At 34.6% G+C, this 15010-nt stretch overlaps 1 pseudogene; it reads right to left on the reverse strand.

The window, feature by feature from the left end:
* Positions 1-316: 316 nt before the first annotated feature.
* On the reverse strand, positions 317-6163 carry LOC105041923 (crocetin glucosyltransferase, chloroplastic-like; annotated as a pseudogene).
* Between the last annotated feature and the right edge of the window lie 8847 nt (positions 6164-15010).

Here is a 15010-nt window from a genome sequence, read left to right on the forward strand (position 1 = left end):
TGTCTTCTGGAAATAGGTTTTATCGGAAAGTTGGACAGAAATATTTAGCATCCCAATCCATGGTTACCTCCCAACAATAATGATGCTACATATGATGGGCAGAGTGTAGCCTCCCACAATGCAAAAGGACGAGTTGGATGCTACCCATGGATCCCAATAAACTACTACATTACTTTGCAACTCCCCATCCCTTGAGTATGTAAAAAAAAATATATATCAAGAAGCTCTTCTTCTACCATTATTACCTAAAAACTCTACTCTTCTAATTTAATTCAAATCACAAAAATAATTTGGACATCTGTGACATTCTCAAATCTCACTTGTTGCTTGCAATTTTCTCCATAAAAGCCCTGAGATTCACATCCGATGACCCACCTTCACGGACGGCCTCCTGCGCTGTGTCCCTCCAAATCTTTGCCCTTCTTCTAATCTCCACCCTCTCTCCCCTTCTCCCATGACAGCCTCCAAACACCTCCTCAACTCCCTTCCCTCTAACACTCCCTCTTTGTTAACCTCACTCCTCACCCCATCCCCCACATTTCCAGCAGCTTTGCGTTTGTCCCTTGGTCTGTCCACTGTGGCACCCCTATGGTCGGCACCCCGCACACCAAGCTCTCCAGCGTCGAATTCCACCCGCAGTGGGTCACGAAGCATCCTACGGATGGATGAGACAACACCTTCACTTGGGAGCACCACTCCACTACCATCCGATTCTCCCCATCCTCCAGCTCCACCCCTTCCTCTCTGTTGTCCTTCCGCACCACCCACAGGTAAGGCCTCCCACTCTCCCTCAGCCCCTCAAAATCTCCTCCAGTTGCTGCTTCTTTATCACCGAGACGCTCCCGAACGACACATACACCACGGCCTCTCTGTTGAAATTAAATTTGATTTTTTCGAAAAGCTCTACAAATAATTTTTTTTTTAATTTTATAAATATAAATAATTTTTTTAAAAATTTTATAAATATAAAAAAAAATTTCTCTAGAAAGCCCTACGAATATAGTAGGAGAAATTCTCTAGAATCTCATGAAATTCTAAAATAACTAGTATGTAGAAGATTCATGAAGTCCTATAAATATCTCTTGTTATCTTTTTTTTTTTGTAACCAAGTGAAGTTTTTAAAATTTATTTTTTTTTTATTTACCTATCTTCTATTTTTGCTCTTTCTCTATAATAAAATTTCTTCCTACTCCCTCCTAAATCCATCAAATTTGGTATCAGAGCCTCAAAAGATCTATGGCCTCCATGAACTTTGTTCAATCCCAAATATCCAAACTCACCAAAGACAACTATGATAATTGATGTATCCAAATGAAAGCTTTGCTCGGATCTCTTGACGTTTGGGATCTTGTAGAAGATGGCTACACGGAGCTGACCGAAGATGAAGCAACGCTCATACAAGAGCAAAAGAAACAAAATAAGGAGTTAAAAAAGAAAGACAAGAAGGCCCTCTATACACTCTATCAAATGTAGATGAAAGTATATTCGAGATCATTGCCGGAGCCATAACATCAAAGGAGGCATGGGATTTACTACAAAAGGCACATAAAGGAGTAGAAAAGGTGAAGAAGATTCGGCTACAATCTTTGAGGTTTGAATTTGAATCTTTCAAAATGATAATTGGAAAATTAATTCCTGATTATTTTTCAAGAATGATATCTATAGTCAATCAATTGAAAAGAAATGATGAAAAAATTACTGATGTTCGAGTCATGGAGAAAATTTTGTGCTCTTTAGATGCAAAATTTGACTTCATTGTTGTAGCCATTGGAGAATCAAAGAAACTGGAGGAGATGACTATAGAGCAACTCATGAGCTTTTTACAAGCACATGAACAAACGCTTTTCAAGAGGATGGAAGAAAAGTCCATCGAGCAAGTACTTCAAACAAATCTCACACTACAAGAGAAAGGTGATTCAAAAGATAAAACAAGTTTCTGCGGTCGAGGCCATTGAAGAAGAGGAAGAGGTTTAAGATTCCATCAAAATCAACCACAAAGAAGTCAAGGAGACACAAGAGACTTCCATGCCCGAGGTCGTCGTAGAGAAAGATTTTCTAATCCTAGAGGAAGAGGAAGGTATGCACAACAAGCACCACATTATTTTGTTTGTAAAAAATATGTGCACTATGCTAAAGATTATTGGTACAAAGATGATGCTAATTATATTGATGAGAAAATTCATTTTACAAAAGACCAAGAAGAAGAAGCAATTCTACTCTTGCCTACAACAGTACTACTGGTGTTGTCAAAAGAAGTATTTAGTACCTTGACACAGATGCTAGCAATCATATGTGTGGTATGAAAGATATATTTTTTGAGATGGATGAAAGCTTCAAAGGCTCAGTGACTTTTGGTGACTTCTCTACAAGGCCAGTTCAAGAGAAAGATAAAATTCTTATCAAGCTCAAAGATGGTACACAAAATTTTATTTCGGATGTCTATTATGTTCCAGACATGAAAAGTAATATTCTTAGCTTGGGTCAATTACTTGAAAAGGGCTATGATATTCACATAAAAGAATTGGATCTTTCTATTAGAGACAACAACAACACTCTTATTGCACATATTTCTGTGTCAAAAATAGAATATTTGAGTTGAGTTTGCATGTTGATGATTCTTCCTGCATGATGGCATAAATTTTTGATGATTCTACTCTATGGCATTTGAGATATGGACACTTAAACTTTGATGGACTAAAACTTTTGTCCAGAAAGAATATGGTAACAGGGATGCCTTGGCTGAAAATGTCCAAGGAAAAATATGAAACTTGTATAGTTGGAAAGCAACAAAGGAGAAGTTTCATTTCAGGAAGATCAAGAAGAGCAACAAAACCATTGGAGCTGATACATTCAGATGTTTGCAGCCCGATCAAACCAATATCTATGGGAGATAACAAATATTATCTCTCCTTCACTGATGATTATTCTGGAAAGGCATGGGTTTATTTGCTGAAAGAAAATAGTGAAGTATTTAAAAATTTAAAGAATTCAAGTCTCTTATTGAGAAATAAAGTGGTTTTCAAATTAAAGCTTTGAGATCGGATCGTGGCGGTGAGTATTTGTCTAATGAGCTTTCAAATTTTTTTTAATAACATAAATTTTTTATCAAGCTACCATGCCTTATTCACCTCAACAAAATGGAGTTTCAGAAAGAAAGAATAGAACTATTTTAAATATAGTTCGATGTATGTTAAAGGATAAAAATATGCCTAAAGAATTTTGGGGAGAAACAGTTGTTTGTACAGTTTATTTGTTGAATAGATTTTCTTCAAAAAGACTTTACAATATGACACCCGAGCAAGTATGGAGTTCATACAAGCCTAAAGTTGATCATCTTCACATCTTTGGAAGTGCTGCTTATGTCAAAGTGTCCAAAGAGAAAAGGATCAAACTTGATGACAAAGGAAAAAAGTGCATTCTTTTAGGCTATGCTGAAAATTCAAGCGGCTATAAGTTGTATAATTCTATTACAAAGAAAGTGATCTTCTCAAGAGATGTTGATTTTGATGAAAAGCAAATGTAGAGTTGGCAAGATAATAACAAAATACAAAAAAACAAGATATATATTAAAGAATAAGAAGAGCCAAAGCATCAAGAAGAAATTTCATCAATCCCACAATAAAGTCCAAGACATCCATCTCCACAAAAAAGTTCAAGCAGAAGAGTACACAAAAGTCAGAGTATCCAAAAATTGCTTGACGTCACAAGGCATCTTGATGCTAATGATTATACTATGTTTTGCCTTTTTACTGGTTGTGATCCAATTGAGTTCTATGATGCAAATAAAGAAGAAAAATAGAGAAATGCCATGCATGAAGAAATTTCATCAATCGAGAAGAATGACACCTAGAAACTCACAAATCTTTCCCAAGGTCATCAAGCCATTGGAGTCAAATGGGTGTACAAGACAAAGACAAATGCAAGAGAAGAAATTGAAAAGTACAAAGCCGCTTGGTGGTAAAAGGCTACAAACAACAATATGGTATTTACTATGATGAAGTTTTTTCTCCAGTTGTTCGAATGGAGACGGTATATCTTCTTATTTCCTTAGCTGCTCAAATGAAATGAAAAATTTTTCAAATGGATATAAAATCAGCTTTCTTGAATGGCTATTTGGATAAAGAAGTCTGTGTAGAACAACCTTTGGATTTTATTCAAAAAGGACAGGAAGACAAAGTTTACAGACTCAAAAGAGCTCTCTATGGATTGAAACAAGCTCCACGAGCTTGGAATACAAGGATTGACAAATATTTTGCTGAAAATGATTTTCGAAAATACCTTCTTGAACATTCTCTTTATATAAAGATTAATAATATTGATGGTGTTCTATTTGTCTGCCTATATGTGGATGATTTGATATTTACAGAAAATAGTCTCACAATGATTGAAGATTTCAAGAATTCAATGATTAAAGAATTTGAGATGACGGATCTTGGCTTAATGTCTTACTTTTTAGACATTGAAGTCAACCAATCAAATGAAGGTATATTCATTTTACAAAGCAAAAATGCAAAGAAGATTTTGGAGAAATTCAATATAGAGAAGTGTAATTCCAGCAACACCCCAATCGAATACAACATCAAATTAAGCAAAGATGGAGAAGAAAATCTTGTCAATCCAACATATTACAAAAGTTTGGTTGGAAGTTTAAGATATCTCATAAGCACAAGGCCGGATATTGCCTATAGTGTTGGAGTTATAAGTCGTTATATAGAGAAGCCAACAATGAATCACTTAATCGCCGCAAAAAGAATTCTTTGATATATGAAAGGTATACAAAATTATGGTATTTTTTATTCATCTACTTACCTAATAAAACTAGTTGGATTTTATGATAGTAAGATTTTATGATAGTAATTGGATCGGAGATATTGATGATAGAAAAAGTACAAGTGGATTTGCTTTTTATATTAGAGGTGCAGCATTCACATGATCTTCAAAGAAGCAACAAATTGTTACACTTTTATCTTATGAAGCAGAGTATGTTGCAGCAGCAAATTATGTTTGTCATGCATTATGGTTTCAAAGACGTCTATAAGAAATAAAGATTTCACAAGAAGAGCCAACAAGTATTTTTGTTGACAATAAATCAGCTATACAACTTGCCAAAAAATCCAGTCTTTCATGTTTGGAGCAAGCACATCGACATAAGATTTCACTTCATTCGAGATTGTATCAAAGACAAAGAGGTACAACTTCTCTATATTCCAACAAAAGATCAGATAGCCGATATCTTTACAAAACCTCTCAAGATGGCAGATTTTGAAAAGCTAAAAGGCATGCTTGGAGTCATGAATGTTCAAGTTTAAGGGAGGGTGTTGGAATTAAATTTGATTTTTTTAAAAGACTCTACAAATATAAAAGAAAGATTTCTCTGAAAAGTTCTACAAATATAGAAGAAAAATTTTTCTAAAAGGTCCTACCAATATAGTAGGAGGATTTCTCAAAAAAGCCCTACAAAAATCAAAAATTTTTGTCATAAAATTTTAAAATAACTAGTATGTAGAAGGTTCTATAAAATTTTATAAATATTTTTTGTAATCTTTTTTTGTAATCAAGTGAAGTTTTTAAAACTCAAATTTTTTTTATTTACTTATCTTCTATTTTTGCTCTTTCTGCGATAGAATTTCTTTCTGCTCCCTCTCAAGTCCATTGTCTCCGGCTTCGAGTCCAACCACTCCATGTATCCCTTATTATCCGGTTTGAAAAGATCATTATCTTTTGAATCCATTCCAGGCAAAGCGAGAGACGGTAAGAGAGGCCCTATGGTGATGAACTCCATATTTCCAATTGCCTAGATTGCGTCAGCATCTAATGCGTCGAAGGTATTCATAATGATTCTTGGCGAGTTTTGGATCCGACGAGCTTGAACTTGAGCTTTAACTTGGACATGAAATCTTTGGTGTTTTCAGTACCAATGTCGGCCTCGAAACCATTTGTCGAAGCCGTTGGAGCAAGGGATGTAGGAAAGGAGGCCGTCTTCCACTTCCTCGTCGGGTTTGGACAGCGCTGGAAACATGCGGCGGTGAGCGGAGATGGCGGTGGAGAAGATGACGTGAGCACCGGCGGTGCTGGCGAGGCGCCTGGCGAGATGGAGAGCCGGGTTGATGTGGCCTTGAGCCGGGTAGGCCACCATAAGAAAATGTTGCTGGCGATGCTCCATTTGGTGCTGATATGCGGTGGAACAAAGCAAGGTGGTATCGGAGGGATTTGGACATGGTAGAATGCAGTGTGGTTGTGGCGGCTTAAATAGAACGTCGGTGGCCGGCGACGGTAACGCCTGCACTGATGGGGAATGTTGAACAATATTTTCTTTCAAGGACGAGCTTCCCTTAATATCTGTATATTATATGTCTATTTAAAACAAAAATTAATATGCTTGATTATGATTAAAATTAATTTTATGATATGTAATAAATATTAATAATGTTGATATTAATGTGCTCATATTTGATATGCAATGAAAATTTGATTATTGAAGTTTTTTATTTATTATAAATTATGAAAAAAAAGAAAAAAATGTAATCATGCATAATAAGCCAGTAAAATTTTTGTGTCGAGGCTCATGTAATAAATATTAATAATGCTAATATTGATATATTCATAATTGATATGCAACGGAAATTAATTGGACTATTAAGCCTTCTATTTATTGTACGTTATGAAAAAGAAAAAAATGGATAACCATACATTGGAGAGCCTCAGTATTAATGATGAAAATTTCTGTATGGAGACTTTTGTGTATAGTTTTCCATTCATGACAATTAGAAAAAGAGAAAAAATTATACCTTACATATCATGTGAGATGATATTATTAATGCTGATAGCAGTGACAAGAGTGTCTGCATAAATGCTTGTATAGAGCTCTTTATTTGTCGTGTGAATTCAAATATTAATAATGTTAGTATTGATGGTGAAAATTTCTATTTGATCATTATTAAAATTTGATATTTATTTTTTATTTATTATAATTTATTTTATTTGTATTGCATTCTTACATTTTTGTTTCTATCGACTATGTCCATTTCCTAAGCCCGAAGCTCGTTGTACCTAGTCTACCTCTACTGCTACATGCAGTGATTAAAACACTAGATTATCCTGAGGGTTTGGCACGGCAACAACAAAGGACCTGCTACTCTTATTCAGAAGCTAAGTGAATACCTGAAAAGTATCAACCCAATCGATCTTATGCTTATATTACCTGATGCTGAAAAAATAGCATATCCTTTTAACTTTATATTTTCTTATATGTTTCTTTTAATGTAAGCTTTCTATTAATGGCCTGGGTATTAGCGCATTCTCCGTCGTTCAGCCTATCCCTTAGCATACCAAGTTGATGATCTTCAATGGTGATCAGAAGAGCCAAATCAAGCCTTTTGACACAGAGTTGATCAATGTTTGTTGAGAAGTATACGTTTGAAGAAGCCCACGGACCAACATCCAAAGTTCTCGAAGAAGAATGGAAGAAGCTAAAAAATTGTGAAAAGACATATAAAATAGAATCCATCGTAGTGAAGCATTATTATTGTCTATATTGATTTGTTGATAAAAATTTTTATCATTACAAAAAAATTGATTATTAGTGACAGTCAATCACCGTCACTAATAATGTGAATGCCGTCGTTAATGCTATTAGCGATCCAAAATTATCGCTAAAAAATAATTGAAAAAAAAAGCTCGACACTAAAGCTGCATATTAGCGATGGCACTGCTACCATCGCTAATAATGAAATTAGCGACGGTAATTAGCGACGGCTTTCCATCGCTTATAATATTTTTTGAATTTAAAATTAAAAAATTTAAAAAATAATAATAGTGACGGCATTTTGTCTCTAATAAATCGTCGCTAATATACTTTAGCGACGATAGTGCCATCGCTGCAGCCGTCCCCAATAATTATATTTTTTTAAAAAAATATTTTTAACAATTATATTTATTCAAATTTATTATAATTTAATTAATAAGTAATTATATTTATTAAAATCTATTATAATTAAATTAACAAGAAACATATATTTATGGACATTATACCAACTAACAATTAACTATCACCATTATAAATAAAAAATTAATATTATATATTATATCAAAATTAAATTGTACAAATAACACTACTCAAATTTTAAACACATTACATCAAAATTAAAAAAAAAATCAATGGATATCGTCGTCCTCCTCCTCCTGTACGTCTTGTGCAGCAGCACATCGATGAGAGCCGGATATCCCAACATCCTGTAATGAAAAAATAAAATATTATTAATAATTTTAATACTAAATTAATTAAAATCATAAAATTATTGTAATTGATGCGCCTCAAGCTTAAATCTTTACAGAGAGATATATTTTGATATACTACTTCGATTTTCGAATGAATCATTTCTACACGTTTCATTCGATAGTATAGAGCTATAGACATCCCTAGCTAGTACTCCATCAGATAGTTAAGTTAAATTTTGATCTCTTGGATACTCCTTTTCTTTGGTTTGAAGCTTAAACCAGCATGGAGGGATATATTTCAATATACTCTTTCAATTTTTGAACGGATTGTTTCTACACATTTCATTCAATGATATGAAGCTATAGATACCTTTGATCTATCCATCAGATGGTTAGATTGAATTTTGACCCTCTGGATACTTCTCCCTTCCACCTCAAGCCTAAACCAGCATGGATGGATATATTTCGATATGCTCTTTTGATTCTCGAACGGATTATTTCGACACATTCCATTCGATAATACGGATATATCTACACCTCTATCCCATCCATTGGATAGATAGATTGACTTGTGACCCCAAGATCTCCTTCCTTCGACTTAAGCCTAACTATATAAAGCTTCTAAATATAAAAGTTTAAAATAAGTAAAGAAATTTATTAATACCACTTAACTTATCTGCTGTGATGGCTGTGAAAATGAGTTCAGCTGATTGTGCAGATATGGATCCTGAAGAATCTCAACAACTATATCGTAAATGGTATTCTTAAAGCTCTGAGATCCCTGACAAAAAAGCTTCTGCACCTCTTTAACATGTGCATCACCCCACGTTTGGATCATTGAGTCCTGAGAGGAGGATGCTAAAGATCAGCAAGCTATTGGAGAGTTGAAGCTATACCCAAACCCTCTGACCCAACTCCTACTAACCCCTTCGATGGCCCTGAGCCATCCCTCAAGATCAAGAAGGGGTTGAGAGGATGGATCCTCACCGTGCCGTGCTACAACGTACTTCGCATAATCTGTCTACATAGTTTAGAAGTTTATTAGTGCTATTATACATATCAGTATACATAAAAATTTAATAAATAATATTTTATTTTATCTTAATTCATATGGATCTAGAATCTAAGTACTAATCACCAGTCCTCCTAGACTGATGTGTGGCCTCCCACAACTGTAGCTATCGTGGTACATGACTCAACTGCCGTATCTATAATAAATAATGAAATCAAGTTAATAAAAATAAATATATTATTCACTAAATATAAGATTAATATAAATTTAAATTTTTTACCAATCTATCTATTATAACATGTGTATCAATGAAGCCGTCGGTGTGCTTGATCGGATCCTACTGGATGGTCCGATTCTGTCGGACCCTCTATCATCTATCGGAGTCCTCCTTACTACTCTATTGATCACAGAGGGACTCCCATACGTCCATCCACATCCAATAATCTTTGAAATACTTTCAGTCTGATGGTGACTCAAAACTGAAAAACTTAATGATGACTAACTTGAGATGGTACATCCCATCCTGGAGCCTGCATGTGGCAACCTCCTCAAAGATCTAGTGGCCGACCTCCTTATCCTCAGGAGTCTCGAATCGATACTATGATTGTAAATAAAAGATGATATATATTAATAAATAAAATATAAATATGTCAATGTATCGTAAATTTATAAATTAAACATCTTTGACTTATCATGAATATCTCCCATGCAGCATCACGAGCCCCCAATAGCTAATAGGAGAACTCATTCATCGACCTCGACATCAATCGTCGGATGATCCCAGTAACCATACTAGACATCCTAGGCTCCCTAAATATCCTGCAAAATTGATTTTGAACAATAAATATTGATTCTAAAATGGATAAAATTTTTTAAACATATTCTTCGAAGATCTAGTACTTACGAACGGCTCTGAATGTATACGATCTCACAATCCTCTGGTCGAGTTAGAGGTGCTACCAATCAGATGGATCCTCTACCATGGCACTGAGGCTAAGAGCTGGTCACTGCTCTGTGTGATTGCGATATCAATGGTGACCCCAGATCATCCGAACCTAAGAGTAGTAAAAGATCATAAAGAATATTATATTAGATAACGAAGGACAAAATAATATGATGAAGAATTTCTGAAGTATTAGAGTTTATCCCGTGATGTGGATGCTGCAGAACCATATGAGCTGGCCACACGGGAGCTATCTCCTCTAGAGCTCTATCTTTTGGAGCTCTCTCTTTAGCTAGCACGGCTCCATCCTTTGGGAGTAGTCATTCTATAATCTTTAAAAATAAAAAAAAATAGATTCACGGATTAATCATATAATTATGGCAAGCAATGTAATAATTAAATTATACAATGCAAGTATGAAAAGCAAATAAAACAAACACACCACAAAGATAAAACTGCTCCATCTACCCTGGGGTCGACTCTGATTATTCAGGAGTCGACACCCCCAGCCCTGGGATCGTGGGGTCAACTCCTTTGATCCTTTGATCATGGGGTCAACTCCTTTCTTCCTGAGGTCGACTATTTATCAGTCTCTTTAGATGTTTGGTACCCATCAGATTCTTCTTTCGATTCTTCCTCTTCCTCGTCTTCTTCTACTTCTTCCTTTTCTTCACTTTCTTAGATAGTATTGCCCTTTAAAACAAACTTAGTATGATCTACCTCCTCACATTGCCCATCATGTAGAAGAATTCTTGGAGCATCTAACTCGACATCTATTAAAGGCTGATGAACTCCTAATGTTTCATTCTCCTAAAAGCATTCTGGTAAATGGGGCTCTTCTTCTTCTTCTTCGAGTTTGCAATGAATGGCTCGAGACTTAATTTTACATACGGCCGATCAATCTTTCCTTCCTCTTTTTCTTAATAAAAAAGAAGTATAATATACTTGAATAGCTTGTTGAGCTAGCACAAAAGGGTCATTAACATGTGCTTTTGATTCATATTTGATTTCAATAAATCTGTGTCATGGATTAATCTTCATACAATTATCGGTATCAAACCATCGATACTTAAATAAAATAATACTATTACCTCTAAGTTAGGTCAACTTTATCACTTCTTCAAAGATTTCATAGTAGGCACTCTCCATCTCTTCCTACCAGCTATCCTTTATACGCACACCACTGTTCATTATACTCTTATAATATTCATATTGCTAGATGTAAAATTTAAAACTATTTATGTTATAGCCATTATAACATGTCATATATTTTGATGACCTGTAATCTAATGATCTTAACTTCTTAGGTATGGATTCACTTGCTTGCATGACTTACATATTACAAAAAGAATAAATTTGAAAAAATTAAAATAATTGACCAGATAATGGTTACTTACCAATTGGTGGAACCAGTTTGCAAAGTTTCGTGAGCATTGAGTAGAAATTTTTTCCTCGCTTATTATCGAATTGTCTCATCTCAGCATCTCATCATATTGCCTATACATACGAAAGATTAGTACAGAATGATAAGTGATTAAAGAGTTGAGATTATGATAGATATTTACTTAATATATGGATCGACCTTCTTGCAGTTTAGCAAAACATATGTCTCTGTCTGTCGAATTTTAGTACAGTTAATACTCGACAAACCTCGTGCCTAAATTCATGAGTGAGATAGGCAAATATTGAGATCTCCACCTCTGATCCCTCACCACCACCATCATCATTTCAATCTATTTGAGTTAGTTTTGTCTGCACACTAGGGTAAAAGTAGTGCCTACTGAAATTAAATATTTCTTCAATTATGTAAGCCTCCACAATAGAATCTTTGACTCTGGCATTATTTTTTATTTTTTTCTTGAAACTGTATATGTATCTTTCAAATGAATACATCCACCTATACTGTACTAGTCTCCTGACCCTAGCTTCATACGTTAGATGAATCACGAGGTGCTCCATGGAGTCAAAGAAAATAGGAGAAAATATCTTTCCAAACTTACATATAGTCTCTACACTACTAGCCTTAAGATTGGAGATATGATTGGCAGATAGTTTGGTAGCATAAATATCTCTAAAGAAAAGACTAAACTCGATCAAAGAACTCTATATAAGATTGAAAAGGAGATCACGTCAAGTCAATGGGAGTAATTGTTGCATGAAGACATGACAGTCATGGCTCTTAAGCCCATAAAACCTACAATCTTTAATATTGATGCATCGAACTGGATTACTTGCATAACCATTTGAAAATTTAAGATTTTTATATCATTCACATACGTCCTTCAACTGCTTCCTCATTAATGTGTAAGTTGCTTTCAACTTCAAAAATTTTTTCGAAGACACATCAACCAGCTCTAATAGAAAATGCTTACTTATGTTCTTTATATTTGCTTGGACTTTGGGGTCATCCTTTATCTTACCCTTGACATCTATAACAATGTAGAAAATATTATTGAGCATATTCTTCTTATGTATATGACATCAAGGTTATGATGGATCAAATTGGTAGATCAGTACAGCAATTTTCAAAAGATACTGTGCTTTACTTAGTTATGAGTTCTATCGAATCCTTGAGAATTTTGCTTGTCAAATGGTATACCAAACTGGCTTCATCCAGTTGGGATATCCTCTGAAACACTTCCATACCATTAAGTCATGGGGGTACCTCATCCTTCTCTATCTTATTCCTCTTGAAACTATCCTGCTGCTTTCTAAAAAGATGATGCTCGGAGAAAAATTGACAATGACAATTGAACCAATAGAGCTTATGATCATGCCCAAGTTGAAATACTTTTGTACTCTCCATGCAATAGGAAGATGCTAGCTTTCTATGAGTGCTCCAATCTGACAGCATCCTATAAGCAGAAAAATCATTAATGATCCATATTAATATAGCATTCATTACAAAATTCTGCTTCTTTGATATATCAAAAGGACGTATGCCATCAGATTATAAGAATTTCAGCTCATCAATAAGAGGTCTTGGATATACATCAATACTTCTACCAGAATGTCGTGATCCAAAAATGATTAATATAAGAAAGATGTTATATTTTTTCATGCACATCCCATACGGCAGATTGTATGGAGTAATAAACACTGGCCAACATGAATAAGGTATCACTGCATGACTGAATGATGTAAACCCATTGGTAGATAGATCCAGTCTGACATTGCGTGATTCCTAAGCAAATAAAAGATGGCAAGCATCAAATTTCTTCCATACCTCACTATCCAATGGATGAGTCATCATATCAGAGTGCTTGCAATTCTTTTTTTGTGCCATCTCATCTGTCCGATAGTGTTCTTGGATAAATAGAGCCTCTGAAGCTTAAGAGTGAAGGAAAGGTATCAAAAAACTTTGTATGGTATGTCCTTTTGATTCCTATCCTCTTACTTTGGCTTAAATCGGCTTTCACCGCATACATCACATGAGCTCTTCAGTTGGTCCTCCTTATAGAAAAGTATGTAATCATTATGGCATGCATCTATCTTCTTGTATCCTATGCCTAACTCTTTTATCATTTTTTTTGAAGCATAGAAACTCCCAACAAGCTTTTCATCCTTCGGTAGTATTTTCTTTATGATTACTACCATCCTATCATGATAACAGTTGACCATCATATTAAACTTGATCTTTAATTTTAACAACTCTGATATAGCTGATAATATAGTGTGTGTTTCACATCCCGATTACAGTGGTTCATCAGTATCTCTCAGCATACGATAGAAATCATCGTTGATAGTTTTTGGATCATCCTCCATATCTCAGTTAAATTCAAGACTAGCAGCATGCATAACCATATCAACCATTCTATCTGTATCCCCATTCCGCTCATTTCTAACCCTTGTAACTGTCTTCTACGTCTCTCCATGCAAATATCAATGTTTATAGTTGGGCATAAATCCACTCCTATATAAATGAACAGTCATGATATTCCTATCAAGTATTTCTCTATTGCTACATCTCTTACAAGGGCAATGAGCCCGCCCTTGATGTAAGAGTGTGATATTTCTAAAAGCATAATCACAGAAGTACTTTACATCCTCCTTGTATTCAGTAGAAATTACTCCGTTGACTACTCGACAGTCCATCCAATTACGGTCTATGATGTATTACCTAAAGATTCTATATATACAAATACAAGATAATAGCTAAATGATTATTTTATTATTTCAAATGGCTTATATAATAATTACATCCTACCATCAACTAATAGGTATAGAAAGTTTTATCCCATTCAAGAATTGTATTAATTCTATAGGTCAAGTACAGTAATTAAATGATATACAATAGAGATTGAAAAAAATTTTGACAGTATCTTTCCTTAATTCTCCTCCACATAGTATAAGATGTATGAGAGAATTAAAGAAAAATACTATCCACAATTTTTCTCAAACCCTCACCATACTATTTGGTTACTGTAATGACCTATAGAATTAATTATATTTTTCAAGCTGTCTATATTGAACAATCAATTGACCAATATACATAATTCTTTCATCCATACAAAAATATATAAATGTATGGATGCTATAAAATATGTACATTAATTAAAAGATGGATCTATGGTTATATACAATGCATTATTTTTAAAATTTTTAAATTAGTGGATTTCAAAGTATATAGTAGCATTGCAATCGGGGATGGTTGGGACGTGTGTCCTGCACATGCGGACTTAAGGCGTGCCAGACGACTAGATCGCACTAGCACACCAGCATGGCATCCAGGTAAATTTCATCCTAAAGGTTTCAAAGTATCTAGCATTGTAAATAGGACTGAAAATGGGCTAGACTGGGTCAGACCACACCCCTCCTTGAACCCAGTCTAAATTTTT

The sequence above is a fragment of the Elaeis guineensis genome, chromosome 3 (genome assembly GCF_000442705.2).
Source record: "Elaeis guineensis isolate ETL-2024a chromosome 3, EG11, whole genome shotgun sequence".
NCBI lineage: Eukaryota > Viridiplantae > Streptophyta > Magnoliopsida > Arecales > Arecaceae > Elaeis > Elaeis guineensis.